This window comes from Egretta garzetta, unplaced genomic scaffold, assembly GCF_000687185.1.
Source record: "Egretta garzetta isolate BGI_Z169 unplaced genomic scaffold, ASM68718v1 scaffold231, whole genome shotgun sequence".
Taxonomy (NCBI): Eukaryota; Metazoa; Chordata; class Aves; order Pelecaniformes; family Ardeidae; genus Egretta; species Egretta garzetta.
In genome coordinates this window covers 365315-378818 of record NW_009258727.1, presented here as the reverse complement: position 1 = coordinate 378818, position 13504 = coordinate 365315, and positions in this window count along the sequence as shown.

The following is a 13504-nucleotide window of genomic DNA, read 5'->3' as shown; positions in this document are numbered from 1 at the left end:
GGAGTTAGCCTTTGGGGTATTTTATCAAGTTTTTGAAGCATCAGCTGTTGGTAAACCAGAGCTAAGAGGGCAGATTCATAATCTCCAGCAAGAAGCAGTATAAAGCAGCTGCAACCCAGCTGCTGGTGCCTGGCATTAGGTTTCTTCTGCCCTTTCTCTGCAGACTTGCAGTTGCCATCCTACCTGGGGGCTTGGGGCTTGCTGAGGACCCCAGTCCAGCTGCAGATGGCAAAGCTGCCGAAAAGCTGCTGCCGCGAGCAAGCTTGGCCCAGGAGACCAGAGCCAGCTCTCCCCCTGCAGCCCCCCGAGAGCAGGGTTTTGTCCGGGTGCAGGTGGCCGCAGCAGAGCTCTTGGTCCCTGCTTGTAGGCAGCGAAGGGGTTCATTCACCTCCTTGAAGATGGTTACCTGAAATGGTGTGATGTGTGCCCTGGAAGGGACTGTCACTTTGCATCGACGGTAAAGAGAATCCGGAGAGATGACTGTCTCGGCTGCAAGTTTCTACCTTGCATCTGAATCAGATGAGATTAATCCTGTTGTAAACTGCCGGAGCAATGGGGCCGTAGAAGCAGATAGATAAGTAGTAGACAGGTAATGAGATAATATTTTCCTTTGTAAGGTGCACTCTGTGAGTATAGCAATCAGCTGAAGTAGAGCAGCGGGTATGAAAGGCACAGTAGTGCTGAGGTTCTTGTCTCTTTAAGTTGTGGTGCTTGATAATACTGTTTATTAACTGGCAGCAGATTAAGTATTCTGTGGAAGTCTTGCACATTTTAACAGAGAAAAACGTTTCACAAACGTGGATGTTTTCTAAAAATACATTAATTTCTGCAGGAACATCATAGGTAGCTTTCTGTTTGCACCTAGCCATTTCAGGATTGCATCAAGGATAACTGGATCTTCAGTTTGGCCCAAAGTCCAGACGTTTTTAAGCTGAAGAAAGCTTTTATAAACCTAAAGCTTAGGGTTTTTTCTTCTTCTCTTAGATCCTATGGAAAGTGTTGGTTTTAAACGACAATAATACTATGTAGCGCTTCAGGGCTTGATTTTCATACGTTGGTTTACTTATTTCTTGCGTTCTTCTTGATCAGGTCAGCAGAAAGGGCTTTAAAGATTATTTTCCTTCGTATGAAGTGGTATCTCTGTTATGGCTACTACTGTAGCACTTCCCCGTTTCAGTTGGCTTCCACGTCCTTTAATCTCTTCCAGCTCCGCATGTCTTTCTGGGTTGTCTCAAACCGATTAGATGCAAAATTAGAAGTTTAGTTGGCAATTACAAGAAGTACTGAAAAGTGTCGTGCTCTTTGACTGCCTTGCTTCCAGGAGGCAGTGGGTGGAAAGGAATAAAAGCATACCTTAATTATACAGTCTAGCTGTTTATTTTCACAGCTGTAGCACCGCTGAAATGTGCCGCAGACATCCTAATTCCATCGATCGCGGTCCCTGGTTGTTGCACCTGCCAGTCCCGTAATCTCGGTACCGGTTGGGGATGTGTGTGTGGCTGAACAATGCGGGAAGACTACAAGAGGTTTATCCCATTAGAAATAAATTACAGTGTAGTGTAGCATGAAAATGATGTGTCAGTGAATACAGAACACAGGATTACCTTCTGTCTCTTCCCTTTATCATAGATAACAGAAGCAGTATGGGAAGGAGATTTATATTGCACTCATTTGAAGCTGACCAAGCAATTTAGATGAGATGAAATACGGATTTTATTTCTGGAGAGAAGAATGTGTTCCTGCTAAAATGCCATTAATTGCTTTATTATTTAAGGGACAAATTGTATCCAGCAATTTGTTGCTCTCCTGTTTTTTCCAGTGGAAATAATTCACTGTGGAAAGATTATTCTGTCAAAAAATGACGATGAACCTACTAATGAGTTGAAAGAAGCTGAACTTTCAATTCAATTTCTATTTTTCCCCCATCTCTCTCTGTCAGCATCATGTGTGTGTGCAAATTTCAATAAAAACAGCAGTGAATTTGCTAAATATGAAAATCTTAACAAAACTCATGGCAAATACCATTGCAATGCTAGAATTACAGGCATCCTCTTCACGTGTTGGGAAGCTGCTGGCTGTCACGCTGTGGTGGCAGTGGCACTGCATGCCCATTGCAAGCAGAGCTTTGTTGTGCTGGGTGCAAGGTAGAGGAGAGAACCTTAGGAAAGCTCCTGGGCTCTCCTGGAGGCAGAGGCACTCACCAGGGTGGACCAGACCCTTCCAGGTCCACCTAAACTCTGCTCCTGCTTCCCTGCTCTTGTTTTAAATACACCATGTAGAACTTCCTCCGCAAGCTCTGTCCCTGTCTGCCAAGCTTCCCTCCTTTGGCTTTTTTTTTCTTTTTTTTAAAAACTCAGTTTCTTTGTTATCTCTGTTTGCTCCTGTTGGTGCATTTTTGTTTCCTGTTATCTGGTTCCCCTGTCACCCTGCCGCCAGCAGGCTGGTGGCCTGTCTCCATCACCCAAAGCTGTGCTCTTTCTCCCACGTCTTCATGCCTAGAATTTGCTGTGCCAGTATTAACCCAGTGGTTGCCCACGGTTAATTTATTTGCCATAAAGGCAAACCAAGCTGACCCCAAAGGAGGTACGCCTCCGTGCAAATCACAGTTGTCTACTGCTTGCAGGAGCAGTTGCTTCTGCGTCATGCCCAAAGCACAAGCTTTGGAGTTTCTGCTTTGCTGTTGGTTTAGGATTAAGAAAGATTGGGAGATTGTGAAATGAGCAGGGTCTGTTGTTCATACGCTTGGGTCACCTCTAGAGCCCTTGCAAGCGTTGCTTGCTTTGGTCCTTGCTTGCAAGGAAAAATACGTCTCAATGTGCACAGGATGTATGCAGGGACCCCCTCCTTGCTATGCCTGGAGGGCAGGGCCGTGGGCTACAGCCGGGGTGTCCATCCCAGTGGCAGAAAGCCCCCCCAGGTGCAGAGCCTGCTGTGCCTGAGGTTTAACTCAGCTCTTTGCCACACCACATCAGAGTTTTATGGCTAAAAGCAGGGCTCAGTTAAAACCTAACATGGAAGCATTCTTATCTTCTATGTCCTATTTATATAGGGTTTTGTTCAAGGGAGGTCCAAATTGTACTTCATGCAGTTGCTGCCCTTATCTTTCTGCTACTGCAAGCTGAGCAGTGATCGTGATAAATTAGATCTGTCCTCGCACTGATGGACTCTGAGTTTTTTTCTGGAGGGAGGTGATAATTATGTTTTACTTCAGAAAATAGTAGTTTTGTCCATGGAACAAGAACTTTGAGGCGATTTCTTGTATTTTTCAGTTCTTCACAAATAGAAATGATTCCAAGAATAACAGCTTCATATATGTGTGTGTGTGTGTATATAACGTTCCATTATTGCTGTTTTCCTTGTAAGACAGCATTGCTCTCTGTCTTGGTCGGTGTTTAAAGCTGCAGCGAGACCCCTGAATTGCCAGCGACCCTATATCATTTGTGTCACCATCGATAGGATAGAAGAATAGCTTTTAGAAAAACTATTTTTGTTACAGATGTGTAGATGTGAATTTATAGCTTCAGTCATGCTTCCAGGAGAGCATCTGTGAAAGTGAGATAGTTAGAACACTGGATGAAAGAGCTGGCAGGAGGGGTGAAACGTAGTGGGGGGACGGGGGGAGGGGGTAACACCTGAAAACATCCATCGGGAGAAGTGAAGCTGGGGGAGGGATGCAGCCATTAAACCTCACCAGTCCCTGACCAGCTCCTGGCTTCTTGCCCACTTTTTTTTTTTTTTCCTTTTTATTCCAATTCGGCATTGCCCGGTGTATTTATTCCCACACTTATTTACAACAGGAGGTTTTTTTGTAAGGCTGGGAAGTGAGCGAGCGCTTTTTCCAGCTCCCTGTTCTCCCTGCCTGCTGGAACATCTATATGCGCACACTTTTCCTGTCTAAAGATAGTTTGAGCTAGCATGCCCAAAATACAGCTTCGGGCTTTGGTTTGTTGTTGTCTTAGTAAGCACAAAAATATGTTCTAATATTATGTCACTGCGGTTAGCCAGCCATTAAACCCCCCCAGTCCCTGACCCGCTCCTGGCTTCTTGCCCCCTTTTTTTTTTTTTTCCTTTTTATTCCAATTCGGCATTGCCCGGTGTATTTATTCCCACACTTATTTACAACAGGAGGTTTTTTTGTAAGGCTGGGAAGTGAGCGAGCGCTTTTTCCAGCTCCCTGCTCTCCCTGCCTGCTGGAACATCTATATGCGCACACTTTTCCTGTCTAAAGATAGTTTGAGCTAGCATGCCCAAAATACAGCTTCGGGCTTTGGTTTGTTGTTGTCTTAGTAAGCACAAAAATATGTTCTAATATTATGTCACTGCGGTTATGCGTTTCAGCAGCTGAACTCTGTCTGTGTCCAGTTTGTCAGAAGCGGCCTTGCTGCCTGGGATTTGTTCTTCCATAGCCCGAGTCCTGGGTCGCTGAGGTTGACCGAGCCTGGGCGTTGCGCTCTTTCCGTGAGGACGATCGTTCTTGCCCAGTAGGATAATTCGGGCAGGGTTTTCTGCAGGAATGACGTGACCTCCCTTGGCTGACCTCATGCTCCACCAGCAATGCCGTTTGAGCAGCATCCCCTCCCACCCCTTCCTCTCCCTGCAGGCCTCGCCGCCGCCGTGCAAAAACGTGCCCTCTCCTCTTTCTGCAGTGCCGTCTCCATGCCAGGTATTCCTTCTTTTGCTTCCCGAATTCCCTGACTTGACCTCTCCCCCTCCCTCCATCTAACACAGATGCAGCACGCTAATCCCTTCTGCAGATATATATGTTCCTGCAGCGTGCGCTATAAAAATGGAATTTACTTACTGCGGACCTTTCCTTGGTTTTATTTATATTTTGTTATATTTAGTTTAATGCCTCGTAGCCTGCGCTGTGTGTGGTCATGAGGTTTAATCTTGCCCTCCCATCATGCCTTCCCAGGTAGGAAACCGGGATGGGAGCTTTGTGCTGCCCAGGGACCCCAGGGAAAGGAATCTCTGCTGAATGGCAAGTTGTGCTCCAGCTGCAGTTCTGGGTCGGCTGGTGTTTGGAAAGCTGAAACGTGCTCAGATGTTTCAGGGGAGGGCAGTGGTAGAGGTAAGGAGGAGCACAGAAGTGACCAGAATCAGCAAACGTTAGATGTTCAGGCATTCGTAAATGGGTATCAGAGTCCGTGTATTTGTGTGGAGGTGTTCATTTTTGCTGAAAAATGAAAAAATACTAGGTGCTTTTATACATGAAGCAAAAAAAGTGACTTGATCATGGGTGGTTGTAAAAGCTTTTATACTGCCGTAAGTTTGGAAATGTTAAGTGGCAAAGGGGATGAGTTATGTGGGTCATCTCAAGTGAGTGCCTATAAAAAAGGACTTTGCAGCTCATTATCGGGTATTCTGTGTTGAGGGCTTGTTTCGTAGAAAGGGAACTTTTAAAACTTTGAAGATTCTGATTTTTATTGGTGATTTTCTTTATCCGTCCTTGGAGCAGCAAAGGCAGGCTCTCCTGGCGGCAGGGACCCAGCCCGTTCAGTCTGAAGGAAGGCAGAGGCGTCAGAGCTTCCCTAGCAGAGGAGATGGGTGTCCCCTCGCTGCTGCTGGCCAGTTGGAGCCAGGAGAAGGAGGCCAGGAACCATACAGCTGGCATCCTGGTTACGACTCTTAGCGGCTGCCAACATGAGTTTAAAATAGCTTTCACTTGGAGAGCGATATTACAGATTTCTATTTGAGCTGTTTGGACTTCGCAAGCGTTGGAAACCAAGATGCCAAACAGTGCAGCTTGCTGGTTTTTTGACGCAGGCTTTCACGTCGTGAAGTTTTTGTCACATAAATGTCTGTTTGGAGCTCTGGGCCTCAAGGCGTTGGCTGTAAAGCGTGCTGTTCTCCCAGGACTGAATATTTGCCCTTCTTTGGCCGTTGGGTTATCGTCATTTATGTTGCAGTGATGCCCAGAGGCCGAGTAGGTCGGGGTCCGGCGGGGTGCTGGGTGAAGACAGGGTGGCAGCCTCTGCCCCAGGACCCCGCAGCCCCACTTACTGGTTTCACATGGCCACTGCCACCAGCTGCTCAGGAGCATTGGCTGCCAGACTGGAGCTTACTGGGGATGGATAAAGCAGGGATAATTCAGGTGAGGCAGCCAAATGTGCATTGTAAATGCAGTTTACAGTCAGGGCATCAGTACCGCCGACTTCACCTGAGTCAGCAGATACAAATGCACAGCTCGTTGTGTCATTATATATTATCATTATATATTGCAAAGCCCTATAAGCCCTGGCCTACTATTTGGTCTCTGCCAACACCAATTCCAGTAGGACCAACGTGAAAACAAACTGTCAGAAACAGAAGTACCGGTTAGAGAGATGTATTTTCTCCTTCCTAATGGGGAATCCCTCTGCCCTGTCCTTCCCCGTGCTCTGTGTGCAGCATCCCTGGGTGAAGGACAGGGAATGTGGTGTCTATGGATTTGAAGGAGAGGTGGAGCTGTAACGGTGTAGCGCTGGGAAATTTTTCTGTGTTTATAGGATGCCTTAGTCTGAGGCATGTGCGGGTTGGAAAGGAAAATAGGAAAGTCGGAAAGAAAATACAAGAAAACAATTGAAAATTCTCAAATATGTTTCAAAGCCAAGTGGGTGCTATTTGTACGTTGCATAGGATGGCGTGAGACAGTTTCTGTGGGACGTGGTCTCAACCATCAGTGTGATTCAGTCGAGCCTTTGCCACTTCGGACTGGTCTGCTGTCCTTGGGAGCTAGGGTGGTAAACCCTTACCCCCCAGCTTTCCCCACCAGGCAGCCCATGTGCTGTACGCAGCACCAGTGTGGGTACACGCTGAAGGAAAACTTCATTATGTTTGACAGTGCCTTTTTAGCTGAAGTATTGCCACGATTGGCATGACAGCAGTGAATCCCAAAATTGGTTGATTGCTGAGAGAGACTTTAAACTGTGAAGACAGACATGAGGGATAAAAGGAATAAAATGCTTAATGAATGGGTTTATGCTTCCTATTTCTTGGAGCATGGCTATTTTTCCTCTCTCCTGTTTTGTTTGCTTTAAGGCGCCATATGTTCCACCTGAAGCTGTACAGAAATTTGGCAAAGAAACCCGCACGTCAGGGTTAAGAAGGTTCTGAATTAGTCAAATATTGGACCTTTTTAATAGGAAAATGTTTTGGGCTACCAACGTAAAGAGGTTATTTGGTCAATATTCTGCATCCTCATGACAGCACCTATACAACCGTGCAAATACTCTTGCTCCCAAGGGACTAAAATTAACCTGTTGCCTTAGCTTCAACTTGTCGTGGCAGTTGTTCTCTCCCGTTTTCATGGATTCCTGATAACATTTTTCATTAGAATTCTGGTTATGAACGTTAACATTTCTTTGGTGTCTCCTTCTGTTAGTTCTCTGCTTCCCACATGCTGTTTTATGTGAAGGTCTTTGTGAGTTGTTTAAGGGAGTAGAATCCTTCATGGAAATGGAGATGCTAACATGCGTGACAGTTCTTATCCACCCAAAAATGGCAGCAATTGACTTGTAGTTTTTCATATAAACTGATTTTTCACTCAGAAAAGTCTTCACTTAGAGAAGGTAGCTATTAATTACTTATCTATCCATGTTTCAATATGCCACCATCTCGTTAAATAGCTCCCTTGTCTATTTCTTTCTGAAACTATAAAGCAGTCTTTTCTGCAGAACAAGCTCGATGACATCTTGACACTTCCCTAATGTTTTCAAATCCTGGTGGGTTTGAGTGAATTATTGGATTTATTTGAACTTCAGATTCAGGGCTTGTAAATACGCACAGATGAAAGCTTAAAAGGTTGACAGAAATGCACGAGCAGTTGCAAGGGCCAGGTTTGGCGTAGTTATCTTTGGCGACATGAGCCTCATCAAGTCCAGGAACTTGAGTGATCATAAATCTGTTGTGATACCAATAGTTGCCTTATATTACGGTAGTTAGTAACTGCACTATTGTTAGACTGGACCCTGAGGTCCAGTCCTTTTCCCTGCAAAGGAAAGTGCTAATCTCGCCCCCAGTGTTTTGGTACTAAGCAAGCCAAGCACTTGGAGAAGGTCCTTATCTTCACTTTGCAGATGGAGGGTGAGGTGAATGTATGAGACCAAGTTGCTGAAGAGGTCTGATGCAAGTGTTAGTTGGTGGGTTCTCATCTTCCAAATGTTAGTCCAGAGCCTTAATGCAGAATGGCCCTGCTTTCATGGATCAGTATGCTGCTTTTCTCTTTCTGAACAGCAATGCTGCTACGTACAAGAGACCTGGAAAGATGAGTCCACTCAAGCAGTGAAGCTTTCAATTATGGCATTGCTGAGGATGATTTCAAGAGCTGATTTCTGATATTTTGATGGTCCAGGGATTTAGAAGACCTGTGAAACCCTCAACCATGATTTTATTTTAATGAAAGGATTTAGGTAGTAGCTTTAGAGCTACGTTTAGAGCCATGAAGCAAAGAGAGCAAGTAGGTGGCACCTCTTTTGCTACTACTTCTGCCACTTCACTTTCTGAGTATAATGCTTTACATTAAGTGCTCCTACCGTATGACCATCTCCTGGTGAGCACAGATGTTGGTTAACTGGCTCTTGCAGGGGATAATTGGATCCATAGGTGTTTAGTTTATAAATTTCACCTACTCATCCCGTTTTCTATTAATAACTTCATGGTTTAATCTTATAAATATATTGTCCCCTTATAAATATATTGTATCTGTCTATTTGGGGAGCTAATCCTATTGTGGTAGGCACCTATTTTAAGAGAAGCCTAGACGAAGCGCAGCATATTTGAGTGCTAGCCTCCCTTATTGTCAGTGGTGGGTTATATCTCTGGTGTTAGTGTAATGTGGGAGTTCAAAAAGGAAAGATGTAACTTGGAGCGTCAACTCATTAAAAATACTCTGTACAGATTTTTCCAAAAGAATAAGCAGACCAAGCACAGCGGGCCCCATGCCAGGGTATGTAATAGCCTTGCACGGCATCAGTTGAAGCTCCAAGTTGGATAAAAGGCAGCTTTTTATGGTCTTGTTGAGTATTCCTTTAAAAAAAAAAAAAAAAAAAAAAGGTTTGTGTACAGAAGTAGCAAATTAATTCAGTTCTATCAGAAAGTAGGTCAGTGACTGACCTCCTGATAGCATGAGGCAGCAGTTTCTAGCAGAAGTGACAGCTCAGCAGCATGAACTCTCCGTGTCTCCAGGAAACTTGTTTTGACAAATGTAAACACATTATATCCTGTATTCCTCTTACTTACTTATTTTTTTGCTGCTGCATTAGAAACCACAAACTGTCACTCTCCATCCCCTTTCTTCACCCCTTCTGGTCCCCAGAGGGAAATGCCTTGTAATGTAGCTAATAATTTTTGCAAGGCTGCGTAATGAGTAAGGCGTTCCAGCAGGGTTGGGGTTTTTTTTGACAGACGAAGTTGAGCACTGTAAACCAGACTTGACTCAAATCCAAACCAAAGTCTTTCCAATGGTGAAGGAAGTCATTGGGAAGACAGGAACTGGATTAATTTAGGATCCTTGTGTCCTGATCTTGCTTTGCTTTGTGCTGAATGAAATTTTTGCATATACCCATGTGCTTCTTAAACATTTGTATTGCCAACATTGGCGTCTGCATTGCTGAGCAGGCAGGGCTTTGAATACATCCTCACTGCAGCCCAGCAACTCCTGGAACTGGGGTGCTTTTGTAATTTTGGGGGAATTACCAAAGAGTTGATAAAGGGGGTGATGGCTCCTTGAACACCCCGCAAAGGAAAATGGCCTCAGAGGACATGGGAAGCATGTTCATCTTTTCATCGAGTTGTCTTTATCAGCAGGTATAAAAGATGGATTGTATGCTACTTGTTAACTACTTTGACTGGTACCTTTCCTACAGTGATATCCTCACAGATAAACCTCTAGACCCCTTCAGCTGCATGTTGCCATTTAACTGAATTTTTAAGTTCATTTGTTTGGAAACATTGCACTACAGTAAAAGTTGGATGACATTGCCTCAGCCAGAAGTAGAGAATTGATTTGGGAGCATGGGAATATATATGTTAGAAACAAAATGCTTCTAGCTTTGGTAAGGGTTTGATCTGAGTAGACACAAATCAAGCAAGAAATCAGATGGATTTATTTAACAAAACTGGCTATGAGAAGTTGGGGAAGAAAAAAGTCCTATTTCAATGAATTACATGGTTCTGGGCTAATGCTACAGGTAATGCTGGCATTGATTGTTACACACTGTACAACAGACATAATGCAAAGAAAGTAATGAAAAATCTATTAGTGCATACAGTTAGAAAAAGTGGTAAAGCAAAGGAGAGGGATGCCCGTGTTCATGTGTGTGAGTACGCTTGTGCACAGGGGGCAGGCAGTTCCCAATCTGCCTCCTGAGGGGTCCTTGCACTTCCTTTTTGATGGAGCGGAAAAGGGGGAACACAGATGCTGGCTTTCAAGTGATTAAACTCTTCATAGGACTGTCAAGTTTCTTCTGCTTAAAAGGACTGGAAGCCCAAGGTGTGCTCCAAAGAGGCGTGGACAAAGATCTGATGACTTTTCCCAATGTTTCATGCTTACAGAGATACTGCTTCCCGTTGCTCCCTCTCCTGCCCTGGGGAGGAAGAGTCAGGAAGGGAACGACTTCTTTGGGGCCTGGACTTTGCTGAGCAAAGCTTGCTGTGCAAAGCTGGTGCAGGTTGAGATCCCTTCAGTTCAAGGCAATTGGAGTATCTCAGTCCCTTCTTAAGGTTTAAGAACTGGAACCATTTTTGAAGCGCTCCCCTCCCCACCACCACCCCAAAGTGGAAAGCTGCAAGGTTTCCCCCCCACCCCCAAATGCTCGCAGGAGGTCCTGCCAGACTGTCCGGATCAGCTCCTTCCCTGTTTGCTGGTGGGTGGCAGACCTCAGTGTAACAGATATGACGCGGTGACCTTTGCAGAGATGTGAAGACAGGCGTAGAGCAGAGACAGGAAAATTGCCCACGGTGTAGTTAGTCACTAGTGCCACTTGCCTTGGGAGAGGAGAGGCCCTCTTAAACCACAGCACCTCTGAAGCATTTGGGTTAGCATCCTGTCCTTGCTGGTTGGAAGAGTGGTACCCAGGAAATACGAAAGCTGCAACCCTCCTTTTTAAAAAATTTCTAGCCAGGGCAGTGTATTTCACACAGTATGCATCCCATGCAGGCAGGGGCTACCCAGTGCATATTCAGTATATATATTAAATATAGAATCACAGAATCGTTTAGGTTGGAGAAGACCTTTAAGATCATCAAGCCCAACTGTTAACCTAACACTGCCATCCCACCACTAAACCATGTCTTGAAGCACCTCGTCTACCTGCCTTTTAAATACCTCCAGGGATGGGGACTCCACCTCTTCCCTGGGCAGCCCATTCCAGTGCCTGACAACACTTCCGGTGAAGAAATTTTTTCCTGATGTCCAACCTAAACCTGCCCTGGGGACTTGAGGCCATTTCCCCTCATCCTATCGCCCGTTACCTGAGAGAAGAGACCGATCCCCACCTCACTACAGCCTCCTGTCAGGCAGTTGTAGAGGGCAATAAGGTCTCCCCTCAGCCTCCTCTTCTCCAGGCTAAACAACCCCAGTTCCCTCAGCTGGTCCTCATCAGACTTGTGCTCCAGACCCCTCACCAGCTTCTTTGCTCTCCTTTGGACACATTCCAGCAACGCAACGTCTTTCCTGTAGTGAGGGGCCCAATATGTATTTACCCCTTTACTTAGATGTGCACATCATCAAGAGAGCAGAACAGCTTCATATATTCCCTTTGCTTTCAAAATCCTGGTGAGGGCTTGCTGGGCCAAATGTCATCTTACGGCTTTCTTCTAACGCCTTGCAAATAGCAGTGGGAGGGAGTGCAGCTGCGGGGTCGGCCAAGACTCTGCCACCCTCTCCGTGCCGGCACCCGGAGGGCAGAGCAGAGAGGTGTGATGCGGGGAGGCTACCGGCGATCCTCCGTCTGCTTTTCCCCAATGTTGAACCTTCCTGTGCTGGCCCTGCCTTGGTTACAGCAGGCACCAGCTCACGCAAGGGACTTGGCAAGAAAGGCCCTTCTGCTTGTGGGTGGTTTCTTCACACTCACAAGTTGTATCCATCAGGAAAAAACTTGTCACAAGTAAATAGATACTTTTTCTCAAAAAAAAGAAAAAAAAAAAAAGGCCCCAGGAAACTCCAAGTCACACTTTTTTCCTAATAGTTCGCTTCATTGGGTTTGTGGGGATGTCTCTGGCTTTTTCCATCCCAAACTAAGAACTCGGGGACTTTAAGTTCCTTGTGTTTCCTTCTATAGAGCAATGAAGTAAAAATGCACAGGAGAGATTATATTTGGGCAGTTGAGATGATTTACAGTGAAACTTAAGATTTTTATTAGTTTTCCTCCAAGGTGGAGGAAAATTGGTGTTACCTTCTGGGTAGTTAGGCGACTGAAGTTTTTGACTTAGTAGTGGAATCATCTTTATTTCAACCTCATTGACTCTTGGACTGAACCCAGTGAAATAATGCATTTCATGGGATGCACTGAAAATATTTATAAATTTTTGTTACTTTGGGGGAGGGAGGAAGGAGTTGCCACTTGACTGCTTTTCTAAATGTACAGCAATCCAAGTTAATTAAGCATAGATGATATCATTCCAGTCAGTGGTACAAGATAATGTCCATCCTGACTGTAATGACATAGATGTCCTTTGCTTCCATTAGATCTATCATAGAGTAATATATGTAATTTGTCAGAGTAACAGCTCAGATGATGAAGAAATTCTGTACAGGGTGTGTGAGGTGTGAGCAAGTGAAGAGTCCTTATGAAATTTCAGCCCCCTTTAATGTTTTGCATGAGCTCTTTTTAGTTGATGTTACATGTTTTGAGTTTCATAGAGAAATTACATGGATCACTCTTGCACCGATGCAGGCATGGGGCAGGGTGATCGGTTCTGCAAAGGTGCAACACTGCCTCTCTTCAGGACCTAGAACCACTTGAAGCATCTCTTCTTTGTACAGGTGTTACAGAAACAAAAAAGAAAATTCATTCCTTGTATTGCCAAGTTAATTTCCTGAATGAATTCCCTCTGCATTCTTGCGTGGTGTGTGCTCTGAGAGATGGTGGAGCTTAGGGAGTGGTATGGGAGCACTGGAAGTCCAGGTCACTGGTGCACAACAGAAGGTAGTGGCTTTTAAGTGCTCCTTGTGAAGCCCACTTGACAGGCGCCAGGAGTGCTCGTTTCACAGTTCTGTGCTTTGCTGCCCTGGGACTATTGCTAGCATTTCAATTTCTGCCTGAGGCTGGGCCCAGCCTGTCTCCCTTTCTTCTCTCCTGCATTGGCAGTTTTCCTGCAGTGACCATCAACAACGCTGGAGGTAAAACCAACTGACCACTTGGTTTGGCTGGATGACAGTCCCTAGCTTACATGGGTGTCTCTGCAAGAAGTACAGAGCAACTTAAAGCTCAGAAGACAAAAAAACCAGAGATCACTTGAAGTTGTTCACATCTCGACCAAACAGTTATCTCCTGCTGGTTTGGTTCTCTCCATCCTTGGCCTT